This window comes from Panthera uncia, assembly GCF_023721935.1.
Source record: "Panthera uncia isolate 11264 chromosome A3 unlocalized genomic scaffold, Puncia_PCG_1.0 HiC_scaffold_11, whole genome shotgun sequence".
NCBI lineage: Eukaryota > Metazoa > Chordata > Mammalia > Carnivora > Felidae > Panthera > Panthera uncia.
Window position 1 is genome coordinate 58,291,043 of NW_026057578.1, and position 6,902 is coordinate 58,297,944.

Genomic DNA, 6,902 nt, shown 5'->3' on the forward strand with positions numbered 1-6,902 from the left:
TGTAGAGTTATCTCCAGTGGCAAGCTTGAGGTCTGGGCAGTGAGCTTCCAGGCCAGAGTGATGTTGTATGGGGTTTGGGACTTGGGGTATCCATTTTAAGTAGGTACCCACTCAGGTCGATGTGGGTCTCAATGTTTGCTATGTTTGCTTGAAACAGTGGTTTACTTCAGGTGTTTGCAAACCAGTGAAAACGTCCAGATCAACAGTAATAAGACCAACAGGCAGCAGAATGGTGGGCAGCTACACCTGGCAGAGTTTTTGGTTCTGATTTTTGCTTCAGGTTCACTTGGGTCCCTTATCAGCTGCTCAGCTGCCTGACCTATGGGAATGTCCATGATTAATGCATCCCAAGAAAGCATGTGCCCTCGATCTGGCTGCTAGCCCTTGTTAGATGGGGGAAAGATAGAAACATTTATAAAGGGAGGGGGAAACATTGTTAAAGGGCCTAACATATATAATGAGTTTTTAATATACATGAAGGCAACACATATCCCCCTTTATTTTATTTTGTTTTCTTTTTTTTATTTTTGAGAATGTGTGTGTGTGTGTGTGTGCACACATATGCAGGCGCACGTGCGTGAGTAGGGGAGGGGGAAGAGGGAGAGAGAGAGAATCTTAACCTCCACACTCAGTGCGGAGCCTGATGCAGGGCTTGATCTCATGACCTTGAGATCATGACCTGAGGCAAAATCAAGAGTCAGCCGCTCAACTGACTCAGCCACCCAGGTGCTCCTGTTCCTCTCAAATAGAGGAAAGTGCAATCAGAAAAAATTTTCCCCAACTTTATTGAGGAAAATGGACAAATATAATTATATATATTCAAAGTGTGTAACATGATGATTTGTTATACATACACACAGATAATTAACACCTCCATCACTTCACATAGTTAACCTTGTGTATGTGTGTATGTGTGTGTGATAAAAATGCTTAAGATCTACTGTCAGCAACTTTAAGAACACAATACTGTATAATTTAGTCCCTGTGCTGTACATTAGAGCCTCAGAACTTATTCTTCTTATAACTGAAAGTTTGTACCCTTTGACCTACATCCCCCCATTTTCCCCTCTCCTCAGCCCCTAGCAACTCTGCAATTCTTTATTTCTATGAAATCAGCTTTTTCAAGATCCCATATATAGTAATATGATAAGTATTTATCTTTTTGTGTCTGGTTTATTTTCACTTAGCATAATGTCCTCTGTGTTCATCCTATTTGTGACAAATACCAAGATTTCCTTCCTTTTAAGACAAAATCATACTCTATGTATATAAATATGTGTGTGTATGTATCAGATTATCTTTTTCCAGTCATCCCTTGAAAGACATTTAGGTTGTTTCCATATCTTGGCTGTTGTGTGAATAAGCTGCAGTGAACCTGGGAAATGAAGATATTTCTTCAAAATACTGATTTCTTTCCTTATAGGATTTCATTTTATTTCCTAAATGATTTACAAATATTTGTTTCCCATTCTATAGGTGCATTTCCAAATTATTAATTGCTTTCTTGCTATGCAGAAGTACTTTAGTTTTATGTGGTCCTACTTGTTTGTTTCATTGCCTGGGCTTTGGGCATCTTATCCAAAAAGGAAGCATTGCTAATACCAGTATCAAGGAGCTTTTTTCTAGGAGTTTTACAGTTTCAGCTCTTACATTTAAGTCTTTAATCCATTTTGAATTAATTTTTTTTAATTTTTTTTAAGAGAGAGAGAGAGCGTGCACAAGTAAGGGAAGGGCAGAGAGAGAGAAGGAGAGAGAGAATCCCAAGCAGGCTCCACACTGTCAGTGCAGAGCCCAGTGTGGGGCTTGAACCCACAAAACATGAGATCATGACCTGAGCTGAAGTCAGGAGTTGGGTGCTTAAGTGACAGTCACCCAGGTGCCCCTTTTTTGAGGTGATTTTTATAGGTATAAGATAGCTGTCAGTTTCATTATTTTGCATGTAGATATCCAGTTTTTCCAACACCCATTTTTTGAAGAGCCCATCATTTACTCATTGTGTTTTCTTGGCACCCTTGTCAGGATTAGTGGACCATATCTGCACAGGTTTATTTGGGAGCTGTCTGTTCTGTTCTACTGGTCTGTGTGCCTTTTTAGGCCAGTATGAAACTCTCTTGATTGTTATAACTTTGTAATGTAGGTTGAAATCAGGAAGTGTGATGCTCCCAACTTTATTCATCTTTCTCAAGATTGCTTTGGCTTTTGGGGTCTTTTGCGGTTCCATATGAATTTTAGGACTTTTTTTTTTCTATTTCTGTAAAAAATGCCATTGGAATTTTGATAGGGACCACATTGAACTTGTAGATCACTTTGGATAGTATGGACATTGTAACAGTATCAGTTCTTCCAATCTAGGAACATAGGCTATCTTTCCATTTATCTATCTTCAATTTATTTCATTAGTGTCTCTTAGTTTTCAGTGTATGGGTCTTTCATCTCCTGGGGTAAACTTATTTCTGTGTATTTTTGATGCAATTATAAATGGGATTTTAAAAATTTTTATTTCTGATAGTTTGTTAGTGTATAAAAACACAACCAATCTTTATATATTGATTCCATATCCTGCAACTTTACTGAATTCATTGATTAGTTCTTACAGTTTTTTGGTGGGATCTTTGGGGTTTTCTATTTATAAGAGATAATTTTACTTCTTCCTTTCCAGTTTGAATGCCTTTTATTTCTAGGATTTCCAGCACTGTCTTTAATAAAAATGGTGAGTACTTGGCTTGTTTACGACCTTACAGGAAAGGCTTTTAACTTTTTGCTGTTGAGTGTAATGTTAGCTATGGGCTTATGATTCATAGCCTTTATGACATTGAGAAACATTGATTCTATGCCTAATTTATTGAGAGTTTTTATCATGAAGTGGTTTTGAATTTTGTCATATACTTTTTCTGCACTATTGAAAAGATCATATACATTTTAGCCTTCATTCTGTTAATGTGGGGATCACACTGTTCGATTTGTATATGTTGATTTTTCTTTGCATCCCAGGGGTAAGTCCATCATGATCATGTTGTATAATCTTTTTAATATGCTCTTGAATTTGGTTTATGAGTATTTAGTTGAGGATTTTGTGAATCTTTCTTCATCATAGATATTGACCTGTAATTTTTTCTTATAGTGTCCTTGCCTGGTTTTGTGTCATAGTAATGATGGCCTTGTAAAGTAAGCTTGGAAGTGCTCCCTCTTCTTCGATTTTTGAGATGGTTTGAGAAAGATTAGTATTAATTGTTTAAATCATTGGTAGAATTCACGTGTGAGGCCATCTGTTTCTAGGCTTTTCCTTTTAAGAAATTTTTGATTACTGATTCAGTCTCCTTGCTTGTTATTGACACTCATATTTTCTATTAGTTCATGATTCTGTCTTGGTAAGTTGTATATTTCTTTGAATATATCCATTTCTTCTGAGTCATCTCATTTGTCGACATAAATGTTCAGAGAATTCTCTTAAGAACCTTTGTGTTTCTGTGGTATCATTTGTAATGTCTCCTATTTTGTTTATCACATACTTGAATCACCTCACTTTTTTCTTAGTCTGGCTGAAGGATTGTCAGTTTTATTTTTAAAAAAACCCAATTCTTCATTGATCTTTTCTGTTGTCTTTCTAGTGTCTATTGTATTTACTTTCTGCTCTGATTTTTATTATTTCCTTCCTTTTGCAAACTTGGACTTAATTCCTCTTTTCCTAGTTCGTTAAAGTTTAAGGTTAGGTTTATTTCTTTGTACACATTTACTAGGCATTAATGTAAACTTCCCTCTTTAGAACTGCTTTTGCTACATCCCATAAGTTTTGGTATGCTATGTTTCCATTTTCATTTGTCTCAAGACAAACCCTTTTGATTTCTTTTTTGATTCATTGATTGTTCAGAAGTATGTTATTTAACTCCTACGTAGTTGTGAATATTGTAGCTTTCCTTCTGTTATTGATTTCTAGCTTCATATCATTGTGCTTGGAAAAGATACTTGATAAAATTTCATCTTTTAAATTTATTAAGACTTGTTTTGTGACCTTTATATGATCTATCCTAGAGAATGTTCCATGTGCACATGAGAGGAATGTATATTTTGCTGCTGTTGGGTAGAATATTCAGTATATATCTGTTAGACCCATTTGGTATAAAGTGTAGTTCAAGTCCATTATTTTCTAATTGATTTTCTCTCTGGATGATATCCTTGCTGAAAGTGGGGTTGAAGACGCCTGCTGTTAACTGCTTTGCTGTCTGCTTCTGACTTCAGATCTGTTAATAATTGTTCATTTTATTTAGGTGCCCTGATATGTGTTATCTGTATATGTGCAGTTATTATGTCCTCTTGATGAATCGATTCCTTTATCTTTTTATAATGATCTTCTTTGTCTCTTGTTACAGCTTTTGACTTAAAGTCTATTTTGTTTGACTTTAAGTTTAGCTACCTCTGTTCTCTTTTGGTTTCCATTTGCATGGAATATATTTTTCTGTGTCTTGACTTTTAGCCTATGAGTATGGTTAAAGCTTAATTGAGTCCCAGCATATATTTGGGTCTTATTTTTTTTTTTTAATCTTTAGCCACTTTATGTCATTTAACTGAAGAATTTAAACCATTTACCTTAGAATAATTATTGATAGGAAGTGACTTACTATCACCATTTTGTGAATTGTTTTCTGACTGGTAGTTCATTTGTTCCTTTTTTCTTCTGTTGTCTGACTTTCTAAATTAATGATTTTTGTAGCGATATGCCTTGAGTTTTTTTCTCTTTATCATTGATGTATCTGTTAATAGGTGTTTGCTTTATGATTTCCATGAGGCTTTCATAATGCATTTGTAGTTTCAATAGTCTATTTTAAGCTAATAAAAAGTTAATTTTAATTGCGTAAAAAGTTCTACACATTTACTTGTCCTCTACATTTTATGTTGTTGATGTCACAATTTCCATCTTTTTATATTGTGTGTCCATTAACAAAATATTGTAGCTATAGGTATTTTTAACACTTTTGTCTTTTAACGTAGATGCTAGAGTTGAAAGTACTTTGCACACTACCATTACAGTTTTAGGGTATTTTGATCTTGCCTGTATGTTTATCTTTACCAGTGGTTTTATATTTTTATATGTTTTCATGTTACTAATTAGCATCCTTTGGTTTTATCCTGAAGAACTTCCTTTGGCATTTCTTGTAAGGCAGGTCCAGTGGTGATGAATTCCCTCAGCTTTTGTGTATGTGGGAAAGTCTTTATCTCTCCTTCCTCACGGAGGGACAACTTTGCTGGGCAAAGCATTCTTGTTTGGCAGGTTTTTTATTAGAGAACTCTAAATATATCATCTCATTCTCTCCTGGTCTACAAGGTTTCTGCAGAGAAATCTGCTGATAGCCTTATGGGGTTTCTGTGTATGTGATGTGATGAGTCTTTTTTTTTTTTCTCTTTGGCTTTTTTTAAAAATTCTCTCTGCCTTTGATTTTTGAGAGTCTCATTATAATGTGTCTCAGTGAAGATCTGTTCAAGTTGAATCTGTTTGAGCTTCATATGCCTGAATGATCCATATCTCTCCCCCAATTTGGGAAGTTTTCTTCCATTATTTCTTTAAATGGTTTTCTGTCTCTCTTCTTTTTTTTTTTTTTTTAATTTTTTTTTTTCAACGTTTTTTATTTATTTTTGGGACAGAGAGAGACAGAGCATGAACGGGGGAGGGTCAGAGAGAGAGGGAGACACAGAATCGGAAACAGGCTCCAGGCTCCGAGCCATCAGCCCAGAGCCTGACGCGGGGCTCGAACTCACGGACCGCAAGATCGTGACCTGGCTGAAGTCGGACGCTTAACCAACTGCGCCACCCAGGCGCCCCCTGTCTCTCTTCTTTTTCTGTGACATTCATAATACGGATATTTTTTTGCTTGATGGTGTCCCATAACATAGGTTTTCTTCACTCTTTTTCTTTTTTTGGCCTCTGATTGGATAATATCAATGCTCTGTCTTTAAGTTTGCGGATTCTTTATTCAGCTTGTTGAGGCTGCTGTTGAAGCTCTCTGTGGCATTTTTTTCATTTACTTTGTTATATTCTTCACAGTATTATATTCTAGAACTTCTATGTGGTTCTTTTTAATGATTTCTAAATGTTGAACTTTTTGTTTTGTTCATGCATTATTTTTTCCTGAGTTCATTGAGTTGTTTATCTCTGTTTTCTTGAATTTCACTGAGCTTTTTAAAAATAATTATTCTGAATTATTTTTCAGGTAACTCATAGAGTTCCAATTCTTTGGGGTCAGTTGCCGGAAAGTTAATTGTGTTCCTTTTGTCATGTCATGTCTCCTTGCTTTTTTTGTGTTTCTAGTGCGTTTCACATTGATGTCTGAGCATTTGAGGGAGAATTAACCTCCTCTAGGTTTTTCAGACTGGCTATGGTGGGGAACGACTTTCACCTGACTTTCACCTGGTGGGCTGTGAGGGCCCTGGCTTAGTAGGATGCTTTTCTTGTTCTGGGGAGGGTACAGTGGCATAGTTTCCATGCAGGTCTGTTAATTTTTTTCAGGTTTTTTAAAAAAAAATTATAATGTTTATTCATTTTTGAGACTGAGAGAGCACAAGCAGGGAAGGGGCAGAGAGAAAGAGGGAGACAGAGAACCCAAAGCAGGCTATGTGCTGTCAGTTGTGGGGCTCAAACCTAAGAACTGTGAGATCATGACCTGAGCTGAAGTCAGATGTTCACCTGACTGAGCTACCCAGGCACCCCATACAAGTCTGTTAGATGAGGTCAGTGTTAGTGAGGACTGTGGGGATCTTTAGTGGCCAAGACTGTGCAGGGCTTGCTGGTGGCAGTGGCAGCTAGGTCTACTGGAGTCCTTGGTGGTGAAGGTTGCTAGAGTTCTCCTGTTCTCTTTTGTTGCCCATGGAAGGAAGTTCTAGCTGAGAGCATCCCTCCTGGCACCAAGTCA